Below are 14,607 nucleotides of genomic sequence, written 5' to 3' on the forward strand. Positions count from 1 at the left end.
AACCCAATAATCCTCTGCCTTATGATAGACCTCAACCCCCTTCAGCTCCTCCACCTCCTAATTCCAACCTGGCCTCTCCTGTTAGTGCACACACCTGCTCACACTGTGCTCCTAATGATGAAAACTCCCTCCTTTGCCCCCTCTGCAAGGTGGCCGGAATAAAGAGTATTGTCCGAGTGCACGTTCCCTTCTCCCTCTGCAATCTATCCATCCTCACCCCAAATGAGCAGGACTGGGTTTTTACAGCAGCCAGAGCTCTTGTAGCAGCCCTGAGGCTGGCAGCCCACTGAACATCCGGTGGGGGAGGTCCATCAAAACCCTTCCAAAAGGCTCCAAGGGCCTGGTCCAGGGCCTGTTTCAGATGTGGTCGAGAGAGACATTGGGCCCAGGAGTGCCCCTGTCCTAGTCCACCTCCTGGACCTTGCCCAAACTGCAAGCAGACTGGACACTGGAAGGTTGATTGCCCGTCCCAGACCAAAGACCCACTCCCCGCACCTCTATGTGGGGAGCAGGCTGGTCTGCAGGAGGCAGTCCCTTCACCTGAATCTCTTGGCTTTCTGAATGACTGATGCAGCCCGGACCCGAGGACCCCCATCACCCTTGCCGAGCCCAGGGCAATGCTGCAGGTAGTGGGTAAGTCCATTTCCTTCTTGGTGAACACGGGGGCTACCTACTCTGTATTACCTTCCTACTCAGCACCTAGCATACCTTCCCAGGTCTCAGTCCTTCTTTACCATTCATCTACACTTTGAGTCTTACTTTCTCTTTAAAAATCCTTCAGTCAGCCTTCATCCCATTTCTCTACTCAACTCGGCTACTTTGTTTCCTTTTCCATCCCATTCCCCCTCCCCAGCCCATTCCTGTCCTAAACTAATGGATACATTTGTTACACCTCGGGAGGGCCTGTCTAACCTTCCTCTCTACCCCAGACCTCACCTTTTCACCTCCAAGAGAATACTTTTGGTGTAATGGGACCCTAACCAAGGTTATAAGTGCCTCTCTCCCCTCTCCCTGTGTGCCTGTTACTCTAGTCTCGTGGTTGGAGGTATATGATCAAGCTGAACTCCTATCTCTCCTTACGCTTCCCTCTGCTCCCCGAAACAAATGAGCAGAGGGAATAGTTGTTGGTCTCTCTCTAGCATCCTCTCTAGCAGCAGCCGGACTCGGGAGCGGTGCTCTAGGGTACAGTGTCACTTCAGCCGCCCAACTGGAAGAAAAGCTCCATGTGGCCATTGAAGCATCAGCCACCTCTCTGGCCTCCCTCCAGTGACAAATCACGTCACTGGCCCAGGTTCCTACAAGCTCTTATGCAAGAAATTGGATGAGTGGCTGTTAACCAAATGCTGCTTCATCCCTTCATCCAATTCTCAGTCAAGGCACCAGCCAACTGACCAGTCCCCCTTACTCCACCCCTATTCAGCAGGAAGTAGTCAGGAAGAGCAGTGCCCTCTATCATCATAAGGTCGGAATGTAAGGCTGGTTGCGTTGCCGGGAGCTTGCGCACACCCCCCCCTTCCCTCGCCGGGAGCTCGGACGCTCCCCCTTCCCTTGCCGGGAGCGCAGACGCTCCCCCCTTCCCTCGTCGGGAGCTCAGACACTCCCCGCTTCCCTCGCCGGGAGCTCGGACATACCTCCTTCCCTCGCCAGAAGCTCGGACACACCCCCTTCCCCTTGCTGGGAGCTCAGACACACACACCCCCACCGGGAACCTGGACAAAAGCCCCACCAGGACCTACCCGATAGCATTTTGTCCCATCCGGCCCCCACTCTTCGCCTACCATTTTGTCCCATCCGGGCCCCACTCCCTGCCTGCCATTTTGTTCCATCCGGGCCCCACTCCCCACCATTTTGCCCCACTCACCTCGAGCACAACCAATCAAACGCCTCCACTCCCTATAAAACCCCACGTCTAAGAGGAATCCACGTGACTTTACCAGCCCCTCCTGTCGGGCCTCAGAACCTCGTCTGGGAGCCTGAATAAATCCCTTCGCATTGACTCTTCTTGTGCTGGCCTCAGTTTCTTTCCTTTTAAACTCGGCGAGAACAGACCTTACAGACACTAACTCATTTTTTTATGGCTGCATAGTATTCCATGGTGTATATATGCCACATTTTCCTTGTCCAGTCTATCATTGATGGGCATTTGGGTTGATTCCAGGTCTTTGCTATCGTAAACAGCACTGCAAGGAATATATGTGTGCATGTGTCTTTATCATAGAATGATTTATAATCCTTTGGGTATATACTGTATACCCAGTAATGGGATTGCTGGGTCAAATGGAATTTCTATTTCTAGATCCTTGAGGAATCGCCACACTGTCTTCCATAATGGTTGAACTAATTTACACTTACACCAACAGTGTAAAAGTGTTCCTTGAAAGGAGAAAAAGATCTTACATCACGAAGGCTAAATGATACAGGAAGTTTTTCACACACCCCTACAATCCGAGGACAACCTCCATCCTACCTTTGTAGACATTTAAAGTCACCCTGCCTTGATGAGAAGGAACTCAGATGCCTTGGGTTGAAACTGGCCCAATTGTCTGATAGAACTGATGTTTGTGGTTTCCTTTGAGAAAGAAACTGAAAGAAAACTGACACTCCCAGTCTTGAAACTTGAGAAAGTTACATTGAGTTCCTTCCTCATGAAGCCAATCATCAGATCTCCCAGATACTATCAAGAACAGCAGCAGGTTGGGCGCGGTGGCTCACGCCTGTAATCCCAGCACTTTGGGAGGCCGAGGCGGGTGGATCACGAGGTCAAGAGATCGAGACCATCCTGGTCAACATGGTGAAACCCCATCTCTACTAAAAATACAAAAAATTAGCTGGGCACGGTGGCACGTGCCTGTAATCCCAGCTACTCAGGAGGCTGAGGCAGGAGAATTTCCTGAACCCAGGAGGCGGAGGTTGTGGTGAGCCGAGATCGCGCCATTGTACTCCAGCCTGAGTAACAAGAGCAAAACTCCATCTCAAAAAAAAAAAAAAGAACAGCAGCAACAGAGTTTTATAAGAATGCTCAAGTCTTCTTACTATTGCCTCTGTAATGCTTGGGTGTAGGGAACGTCCTCCTGGCTCTTCCAGGGATGAGTGTGTTTCAGAGTGGCAGGGCAGGCTGTTCATAACAGATTCATGCCATCATTCTTGGGTCTTTGGGCTTTTACACTCCTTCTTCTACACTATGCCAGAGACATTCAGGCATCTCAAGTCCGAATAGGTAGTAAACTGGGCCCTGGATTCTATTAGTTGACTTAGTAGAACATCCATGTTTCTGCTAGGCATTTGAAAGAATACTAGGCCAGGCATAGTGGCTCACGCCTGTAGTCCCAGCACTTTGGGAGGCTGAGGTGGGCAGATCACGAGGTCCCGAGTTCAAGGCCAGCCTGACCAAAATGGTGAAACCCCATCTCTACTAAAAATACAAAAATTCTTATAAAACTCTGTTGCTGCTGAAACTTACCAGATCACTGCATCTGGACAATAAGGAGCCAGACCCCTCACCCCTCATGATTGCCTAAGTGACCACCCTGCTTTCTGTTGGCCAACTCCTTTCCCTTACCCCTCTCTAATTCTTGTTTTCTCAAAGATGGTTACATTTCTTTTTTGTTCTACAAACTCTTAATTTTAATCAGTCAGGGAGATGGATTTGGGACTGACCTAGAACTGATATCCCATCTCTTCAGCTGCAGCACCCAACTAAAGCCTTCTTCCCTGGCCATACCCACTGTCTCAGTGATCAAGAAGTGGGACCTAGCCGGGTGCGGTGGCTCACGCCTGTAATCCCAGCACTTTGAGAGGCCGAGGCGGGTGGATTACCTGAGGTCAGGAGTTCAAAACCAGTCTGACCAACATGGTGAAACCCCGTCTCAATAAAATATTAAAAAAAAAAAAAAAGAAGCAGGACCTAGACAGAACCCTTGGCATTTTGGTAACAGGGTGAATAAATGGATGTCCAAGGAAAACCTCTTCACCTTAAATAAAGGGCAGATGAACAGCAAGTGTTAGGATGGTGCCAATGAACACATGTTGGGTTGTTTCTACGTTTTGACTGTTATGAACAATGCTGTTATGAACATTGTATACAAGTTTTTGTATCAACATATTTTCTGTACTTTTGACTATATATCTAGGAATGCAGCTAGTAGGTCATATGGTAACTATGTGTAACCCTTTGCAGGTGTAACTCCCATTGGGCTTGAAGAAAGACAGAAAAGAAAACAAAGAGAAAGAAAGAAAAGAAGAAGGAAGGAGGGAGGGAAGGAAGGAAGGCAGGCAGGCAGGCAAGGAGGCAGGGAGGCAACCCTTTGAAGAACTTCCAGAACAAAAGCAGATATATCATTTTATATTCTCTCTCTCCTCTGTCACTCTTTCTCTTTTTTGGGGGGGGTGGTGGGGAGAGACAGGGTCTTGCTGTGTCACCTAGGCTGGAGGTCAATGGTGTGATCATGGCTCACTGCAGCCTTGACTTCCCAGGCTTAAGCAATCCTCCCACCTCAGCATCCCTATTAGCTGAAACTACAGGCATGCACCACCATGCCTGGGTAATTTTTTATGTTTTGTAGAGACAGATTCTTGTCTTGTTGCTCAGAATGGTCTTGAACTTCTGGGCTCAAGCAGTCCTACTGCTTTGACTTCCCAAAGTGCTGGGGTTACACATAATATCTCTATTTAAATGTGCAATATTTCCTACTAGAAATTCACTGATAACAATATTTGGCACTCCAGAAGTGGTCCCAAGAAATATTCCCTCAAAATGGGATCTGGGGTTAGGCTGCTAATGTATTTCACGAACAATAGCTAGCCCCTTTGCTGGAGGAGAGTACAACACTGATAATCCACAGAATATAGTGCCATCATGATTACAAAAATTCTGAATGGTACCATGGATGGCATGCGAATTGAAGGCCAGGCACTGGGAAATCAATTCACTATGGCATTTAGTGATTGTGGTGACAATAGTAATTATAAAGATTTGCAGGCTAGTGACTATTTCTGATGGCTTTAGGAAGAATAAAAGAAAAATTATAGGACTTGGATGCTTGATTCAGAAACCGAGTAGAAGATTAGAAAGATTCCATAGCAGCTTTGAAGTTGCAGGGTCAATGTTGCTGAACATCAAGGGCAGGGGCTGAATTTAGTATAACACAGCTGTAAGAAAACTGACATTCAACACCATCAGGATCTCTTTTGTAAAAGCAAAGGCACTTGTGGGTAAGAAACAGACCCTGAGATATAGAATGGGCTCATTTTGACAGACATAAACGAGGCTGAGAACTTTAAGACCTTTAGGCCAGGTGCAGTGGCTTATGCCTGTAATCCCAGCACTTTGTGAGGTCGGGGCGGGCAGACCACTTGAGCTCAGGAGTCGAAGCCGGTGTAGGCAACGTGGCAAAACCTGTTGCTACAAAAAAATACAAAAATTAGGTGGGTGTGGTGGTACACACCTGTGGTCCCAGCTCCTCTGGAGGCTGAGGTGGGAAGACTTCTTAAGCCTGGGAGACAGGGGTTGCAGTGAGCAGAGATCAGGCCACTGCACTCCAGCACCTGGGCAACAAAGCAAGATCATGTCTCAAAAAAAGAAAAAAAGAGCTTTAATACCTACCCACCTCAACCCTTAAAATCTTTTTCCTGACAAAGGACAGATCCTCTTTGCTGTCTGAGGACACCAGTCTTCCTCTGCACAAAATTTAACGACTGGATCTTGGGCAGTAGCTTTGCAAGGTCAATCCCCTCTACCATCTTTCATCTTTTCTAGTCCCAGATCAGAGTTAGACCCATCATAAATGTCTTAGTTTGCTAAGGCTACTGTATCAAAGTCCCACAAGCTGAGCAGCTTAAACAATGAAAATGTATTGTCCCATGACTCTGGAGGCCAGAAGTCCGAGACCCAGGTATCGGCAGCGTTGGTTCCTTCTGAGGGCTTCAGGGGAAACTCTGTTTCTTGCCTTTTGTACTAACTTCTGGTGGTTTGCTGGCATTGTCTGGTGTTTCTTGGCTTGTAGAAACATCACCTAAATCTCTGCCTTCATCTTTGCCTGGCGTTCTCCCTGACTGCATGTCTGTATGTAAATAGCCCCCTTTTATAAGGACACCAAGTCATATTAGATGAAAGCCCTAATGACCTCATTTTGACTTGATTATATCTAGAAAGACCATATCTCCACATAAGGCCACATTTTGAGGTACTGGGGGTTCAGACTTCAACTTACAAAATTTTCAGGACAATTCAACTCATGACAATAAGCCAGACAGGGAAATACAAAACATTACTGAGGGCTGGGCGAGGTGGCTCACTCCTGTAATCCCAGCACTTTGGGAGGCAGGTTGATCACCTGAGGTCAGGAGTTCAAGACTAACTGGCCACCATGGTGAAATCCTGTCTCTACTAAAAATACAAAAATTAGCCAGGCGTGGTGGCAGAAACCTATAATCCCAGCTACCCGAGAGGCTGAGACACAAGAATTGCTTGAATCCAGGAGGCAGAGGTTGCAATGAGCCGAGATTGTGCCATTGCACTCCAGGTTGGGCGACAAGAGTGAAACTCTGTCTCAAAAAAAAAAAAAAAAACCCTATATGTGAAAAATGTTGCAAGATATCAGCAGTATGTTGGCAGGAATCTAGGGAACATGTAAAATGTGTTAGGGCAGTGATGAGAAGTATAAGATTTGATCAGTTTGGTGCCCTCCTCTGGGAATCAGAATTTAGTGTTCTTTCTTTTTCTTTTTCTTTTCTTTTCTTTTTTTTTTTTTTTTTTTTTGAGATGGAGTCTTACTCTGTCACCCAGGCTAGAGTGCAGTGGCACAACCTTGGCTCACTGCAACCTCCGCCTCCTGGGTTCAAGTGATTCTCTTGCCTCAGCCTCCTGAGCAGCTGGGATAACAGGTGTGCACCACCATGCCCAGCTAATTTTTATATTTTTAGTAGATACGGGGTTTTACCACGTTGGGCAGGCTGGCCTCGAACTCCTGAACTCTTGATCTGCCCACCTCAGCCTCCCAAAGTGCTGGGATTACAGGCATGAGCCACTATGCCTGGCCTAGTATTCTTTCAAATGCCTAGAAGAAACATGGATGTTCTACTAAGTCAACTAATAGAATCCAGGGTCCAGTTTACTACCTATTCGGACTTGAGATGCCTGAATGTCTCTGGCATAGTGTAGAAGAAGGAGTGTAAAAGCCCAAAGACCCAAGAATGATGGCATGAATCTGTTATGAACAGCCTGCCCTGCCACTCTGAAACACACTCATCCCTGGAAGAGCCAGGAGGACGTTCCCTACACCCAAGCATTACAGAGGCAATAGTAAGAAGACTTGAGCATTCTTATAAAACTCTGTTGCTGCTGTTCTTTGCCAGCAGGAGATGGTGGCAAAGGATATTGCCATGGAATTGAATTTCCTGATCTCAACTGGAATAAAGGGATCCAGGAGTGGTAGAGGCCAGTGGCAATCCTTAGCTTTCAGTGACAAGGTGTCTTAGTCAATTTGGGTTTAGTCAGTCAGAATACTATAGATGGGTACTTAAATCATGAACATTTGTTCTCAAGTTCTGGAGACTGGAAGTCCTTAGATGAGGGTGCCAGCATGGCTGGATCGTGGTGAGGGCTTGCCTCCTGGTTCACAGATAACTGTATCCTCACATGAGGATACAGCGGAGAGTTCTCTTTCTCTTCTTTTTATTTTATTTTATTTTGAGACAGAGTCTCACTCTGTGGCCAGGCACCAAGCTGGAGTGCAGTGGTGCGATCTCGGCTCACTGCAACCTCTGTCTCCCAGGTTCCAGTGATTCTCCTGCCTCAGCCTCCCGAGTAGCTGGGATTACAGGCGCGTGCCACCATGCCCAGCTAATTTTTGTATTTTTAGTAGAGATGGGGTTTCACCATGTTGGCCAGGATGGTCTCAATCTCTTGACCTCGTGATCCACCGCCTCGGCCTCTCAAAGTGCTGGGATTACAGGCATGAGGCACCTTGCCTGGCCCCTTTCTCTTCTTTAATAACACTAATTCTATAGCAGGAGCTCCACCCTCATGAGCTCATCTAAACCTAATTATTTCCCAAAGACCCCACTTCCTAATACCGTTGGGGTTAGGGTTTCAACTTACGAATTTTGGGGGAATACAAATCGCATAACACAAGGTGAGTACAATTACCAGAGTAACCCACAGGGATAAGGTGTGTATGATCATGTGATAGAATATTGTTTGCTAGGAAAAAAAAAAAAGAATAAAAAAAAAAAGAAAAAGAAAAAAAAAAGGTGTGTATGATCAGAGGGTATGACCTCTCAGGATATGTAACATCGTGTAATCAGTCATAAAACCGTAGGAATTAAATACAAGGGTAGCCGAAAAGTACTTCTTAACATATCCAGGCAGTCATTCTAGGTCTAGTGGGAAGAAACCTAGTTTAAGACACTGTAGTCGGAATTCACATACTCTTAGCCAGTTTCTTGAACTAAGCTAGTTCACAGACTTGGAGTCCCAAAGGACACTGCAATGTGACCACAGGTGTGTTTTGTGGATCTTCAGTGAAACATTCCCCAGAAACAAATAAGGCTATTTCTCAGTGTGACTATAAACTGGAGAAAGTAAATATTTTTTTTGCGGGGGTTGAGGGGGGAGTTAATTGATTTTGGCGCTGAACTGTTGCTAATCCATGGAGACACAAAATAAACAAAATAATAAGAAATGAAACAAACACAACAACAGCAAAAATCCAGCTGGGTGTGGTGGCTCACTCTTGTAATCCCAGCACTTTGGGAGGCTGAGGCGGGCAGATCACGAGGCCAAGAGTTCGAGACCAGCCTGGCCAATATACTGAAACCCTGTCTCTACTAAAAATACAAAAATTAGCCAGGCGTGGTGTCAGGCACCTGTAATCCCAGTTACTTGGGAGGCTGAGGCAGGAGAATCACTTAAACCTGGGAGGCAGAGGTTGCAGTGAGCTGAGATTGCACCACTGAACTCCAGCCTGGGCAACAGAGCAAGATTCCCTCTCAAAAAATAAATAAGGTAAACAAATAATAAAGGTACGCCTTATGTATCAATTTTTTCTTATTTTATTTTTGTATGTGTGAACATAAACACAATACAAATTTAAAATATATACATAATTATTTGTGGAAAATGAGATCTATAGTGAGGGAAAAGCAAAGTTGTTTTTTTTCTCTCATTTTTTTTTTTTAATCTGTGCTTGGACTAGCAAGCAAAGTTATGCAATAAGAAGAAGTAACCAAAAAGTGATTTTTGAGGAAGATTGCAAATTTTCTTAAGTAATTTAAAAAATTCACAATTTCCTGAGCTTTAACAGCATTCAGGAAGCATTAAGAACAAGGATGTGGCCTGGTGTGGTGGCTCACACCTGTAATCCCAGCACTTTGGGAGGCCGAGGTGGGTGGATCACGAGGTCAAGAGATCAAGACCATTCTGGCCAACATGGTGAAACCTCATCTCTACTAAAAATATAAAAAATTAGCTGGGTATGGTGGCACACACCTATAGTCCCAGCTACTCAGGAGGCTGAGGCAGGAGAATCACTTGAACCCAGGAGTCGGAGGTTGCAGTGAGCCGAGACCACGCCATTGCACTCCAGCCTGGCGATGAAGCGAGACTCCATCTCAAAAACAAAAACAAAACTAAGCAAAAAAAGAAGAAGGATGTGGTTAGGTGTCTATTGGTTTGTCAGAAAGACGTAACACGAAAACAGCTGGCATTAAAAGATAGGTAGCAGCTTTCATGAGAATTTACCAGCCTGGTATTTCTTCACATTGTTGTTTCAGAGGTAGTTTGAAAATAGTCAGAAAGGAAGATCATTCCAAATTCCTGAGGACTTTCCAGCAAGTGTTGAGTGTATTATATAAAGTGATAACAAAGAGGATTATGTGGATGCATAACCCAGGGGCGACACATTCCATTTTGGCCATGAACTGCTTAACAGAGTCACTGAATCTGTTCATTTGCTGAACAAATCTTATTTCAGCAAATGGCAAAACAAGATTTGTTCAGCACATTTCATTTGAGTGCTCACATAGCAAACACTGGGCACTTCTCTTGGTGCTATCACCTTAAGCTGTGTGCCTTGGGGAGAGGTACTCAATTTCTCATTCCCGCCATTTCCTTGTGCACAAAATGGCAGATAACAAAGGTGTTGTGATGATTAATTGAGATACTGTATACAATATTCTTGGTACAATGCCCAGCACATGGTGAGCCTTCAAGAAATGCTATCTACTCGTATTATGTGCAATGCACTATGGAGAGGGCTGAAAATGACACGCCTGGCATGAGTTATAGTTTAATCCTATGCTGCACTTACTCTAGGATTCAGTTATGTGTTGCCTGTTAGTTGAACTAGTGGCCAGAGGTCAGAGGAAAATAAGAACCTCCTGAAAATATCTTCCCTTATTCTAGAGGAAAATGGAGTTAAGAAGAAAAGGTTTAACTCAAGGAGAGGGCACTGAGTTAGAATGGAGGGAACAAATATCTACTAATCAGAATACTCTACTAGCCACAGTCTCTGACCTTCAGGCAATTAAAATTGTAAAGTTAAAGATTACTTAAAATTTGCTGGGCGTGGTGGCTCACATGTGTAATCCCAGCACTTGGAAGGCTGAGGCAGGTGGATCACAAGGTTAGGAGATTGAGACCATCCTGGCTTATGCAGCGAAACCGCATCTCTACTAAAAATACAGAAAAAAAAATTAGCTGGCATTGGGGTATGCCTGTAGTCCCAGCTACTTGGGAGGCTGAGGCAGGAAAATTGCTTGAACCCAGGAGGCAGAGGATGCAGTGAGCCAAGATCATGCCACTGCACTCCAGCCTAGGTGACAGAGTAAGACGCCATCTCAAAAAAAAAAAAATTTACTTGGAAACTTAAAAGTGCACCATTAAGTAACTCCTGGGACCAAGCAGATCTTATGAGAAAAATTAAGAAATATTTGCACTTCATCAGCTAAAAGATGAAAAAATAATTTTAAAACATTTTAAGAAATACTTAAATTGGGCTGGGTGCAGTGGCTCACGCCTGTAATCCCAACACTTTGGGAGGCCAAGGTGGGCAGATCACAAGGTCAAGAGATCGAAACCATCTTGGCCAACACAGTGAAACCCTGTCTCTACTAAAAATACAAAAATTAGCTAAGCATGGTGGCAGGTGCCTGTGGTCCCAGCTTCTTGGGAGGCTGAGGCAGGAGAATCTCTTGAACCCAGGAGGTGGAGGTTGCAATGAGCCAAGATGGCACCACTGCACTTCAGCCTGGTGACAGATCAAGACTCCATCTTAAAAAAAAAAAAAAAGTAGAGCTGGGCACGGTGGCTCAAGCCTGTAATCCCAGCACTTTGGGAGCCCGAGGCAGGTGGATCACGAGGTCAAGAGATCGAGACCATCCTGGTCAACATGGTGAAACCCTGTCTCTACTAATACAAAAAATTAGCTGGGCATGGTGGCACCTGCCTGTAATCCCAGCTACTCAGGAGGCTGAGGCAGGAAAATTGCCTGAACCCAGGAGGCGGAGGTTGCGGTGAGCCGAGATTGCGCCATTGCACTCCAGCCTGGGTAACAAGAGCGAAACTCCGTCTCAAAAAAAAAAAAAAAAGGTATGTAGCACCTGGCCCCTCTCTCTATTCCTCTTGCTCTGGCCCTGTAAGACATGCCTGCTTCTCCTTTGCCTTCCGGCATGACTGAAAGTTTCCTGAGGCCTCCCCAGCATGCTTCCTGTATACAGCCTGTGGAACTGTGAGCCAATTAAACTTTTTCTCCTTATAAATTACCAGTTTCAGGCATTTCTTTATAGCAGTGGGAGAATGGACTAATATAATGAAAATACTAAATATCAGGCTGGGTGTGGTGGCTCATGCCTATAATCTCAGCATTTTGGGAACCTGAGCTGGGAAGATCACTTGAGGCCAGGAGTTCAAGACCAGCTTGGGCAATAGAGTGAGACTTCATCACTGCAAAAAATTTTTAAATTAGCTAGATGTGGTAGCAAGCATTGTAGTCTCAGCTACTTTGGAGGCTGAGGCAGGCAGGCAGGAGGAGCCCTTGAACCCATGAATTCGAGATTACAGTGAGTATGAAAGTACCACTGCACTCCAGCCTGGGCAACACAGCAAGACCCTGTCACACACAAAAAAGATAGTTTTTAAAAATGAACATAAGTTATAAACTAATACAAACATTCAACATGTGTACACACAGACACAAACACACACACACACACACACACACACACACACACACTTGGCCCTCAGTATTTGTGGGCTCCATATCCACAACCAACCACAGATAAAAAAATATTTGGAAAATAAAATTTCCACCCTGAGCTTCTGGACCTCAGCCCCAGCCCCAAGGGTGCTCTAGGAGCCACATGGTTTGAAGGGAGTGCAGGGAGCTACCAGAGACAGAATAAAAGAGACTGAATCAATGACAGCCACTTATTTCGAGAAATTATGTGTCATTGATGACTATGCCAAAACATTTTGTATTAGAATTAGCAATGGTATGGATTACCCCAAATGGACACTTTGCTCATAGGTGATGCTATTAAAATAATTTCTGGGTTAAGCTCCACCTACTTATTACTAGGCAAACCCCTTGGCTTAAAGGACGAAAAAGTGCAGATTTATCAAATAGCCTGAAGAAAATATAATTCAGAATATTGGTGAAAGTATTCTTTACCTGTAGTTGGAGAAAATAAGAGATGCTCTAATGTGAAAATCTCAAATGACAGAACCAAGGCCAGATATAAAGAGGAAAACTGGGCCAGGAAGTGTTTTACTCCTGTAATCCCTGCACTTTGGGAGGCTAAGGCAGGAGGATCACTTGAGGCTGGAATTCAAGACCAGCCTGGGCAACATAGCCAGACCTCCCTCCCACAACCTATTTAAAAAAAAAACAACAACTTTTTTTTTTAAAAAAAGAAGGAAACTGAAGAGGAAGATGTTGAATGTGAAAATGATCTCATCTAGCCTGTCAGCCAGAAAATCTGGTTAAAGTACTGGATTTTGATATCAGTGAAAATTTAAGAGAAATAAAAGAATTACCTCCAATTGCTTTTTATGGTTTATAGGGATAGGAACTATTTAAGATGACATTCCTATTACAGGCCAAATAAGCACTTTTCAGGCACACTTGGCTTCAGTAGTTTGTCCTAACTAGGTGAGAATAATTCTTGTCAAATAGTTTGAGAATAAGAAAATCTCAGCCAGTATGGGCCTGACAAAAATAAAAAGAAAAATAGAAAAAAAAAAATGGGAGGCTGAGGCTAGCGGATCACGAGGTCAAGAGATAGAGACCATACTGGCCAACATGGTGAAACCCCATCTCTACTAAAAATACAAAAATTAGCTGGGCATGGTGGCGCAGGCCTATAGTCCCAGCTACTCAGGAGGCTGAGGCAGGAGAATTGCTTGAACCTGGGAGGCGGAGGCTGAAGTGAGCCTAGATCGCGCCATTGCACTCCGGCCTGGAGCCTGGTGACGGAACGAGACTCTCAAAAAGAAAAGAAAAGAAAAGAAAATAGCTCACGTCACCCCCAACACCCTATGCCTATGTTGTAACCGAGCGAGTTAGAGAGAAAGCGCCACAACGAGATTGAATCAGGAGTCCTTTACTGCCAGTGACCGAGAGACAACTAATGCTCAAAATTCTCTCGGCCCTGAAGAAGGGGCTTGATTCTTTTTTTATACCTTGCTTAAAGGAGGGGAGAGGGAGGCTAGCTGAAACAATTTTTTTTTTTTTACAGAAGCAGAGTAAGCAGAAGTTAAAAGATAAGCGGTGCTGGGGCTTGGGGGCTCCCGTGCTATCATCAGTAGGCACATTCCTAGGTGGAGATGGTACAGCTTGAAGCGGTACCTTATCAGTAAGTACATTCCTGAGTGCCCTTGAGTACAGCTTGACCTAGCTATGCACTCAAGGGAAGGGGATAGCAGAATGTGGTGGGGAGAGGCTAAGATGGAGCCAGTTAGGCTAACACAGGGTAGGTTAGCACACCTACAGATATATTGCAAAGATAAACAGACCTTCCTGCAGGGCCAAGAGGATAATGGGGAGACAGCAGCTGGTGGATATCTTTATCTGATGGAGATTTTAAATGTGAGAAATGCCATGGTGATCGGGTCACGCTGATACAAAGAGATTTTGTCTATAACGATATACGCATTCCATAGGTTTTTTTTGTTTTTTGTTTTGTTTTGCTTTGAGACAGAGTCTCGCTCTGTCACCAGGTGCCAGGCGGGAGTGCAGTGGCACGATCTCGGCTCACTGCAACCTCTGCCTCCCGGGTTCAAGCAATTTTCCTTCCTCAATCTCCCGAGTAGCTGGGATTACAGGCACGTGCCACCATGCCCAGCTAATTTTTTTTATTTTTTAGTAGAGACAGGGTTTCACCATGTTGGCCAGAATGGTCTCAATCTCTTGACCTCATGATCCTTCTGCCTCGGCCTCCCAAAGTGCTGGGATTATAGGCGTGAGCCACCACGCCTGGCCAATTCCATAGTTTTAAAGAATAAGTAAACCAGTTCAGCATGGACACCAACATTATCTTTTCTTCTTTGGTTATATTATCTGACAAAAATAGAGAACTTATATTCAGTGTGTTTTGTGCTTATTTGGGAGA

At 45.3% G+C, this 14,607-nt stretch overlaps 1 pseudogene; it reads left to right on the forward strand.

The window, feature by feature from the left end:
* Positions 1-568: 568 nt before the first annotated feature.
* LOC105721338 (protein IMPACT-like) lies at positions 569-14,117 on the forward strand (annotated as a pseudogene).
* Positions 14,118-14,607: the final 490 nt, after the last annotated feature.

This window comes from Aotus nancymaae, unplaced genomic scaffold, assembly GCF_030222135.1.
Source record: "Aotus nancymaae isolate 86718 unplaced genomic scaffold, 86718_ANA_hifiasm-v0.15.2.pri h1tg000016l, whole genome shotgun sequence".
Taxonomy (NCBI): domain Eukaryota; kingdom Metazoa; phylum Chordata; class Mammalia; order Primates; family Aotidae; genus Aotus; species Aotus nancymaae.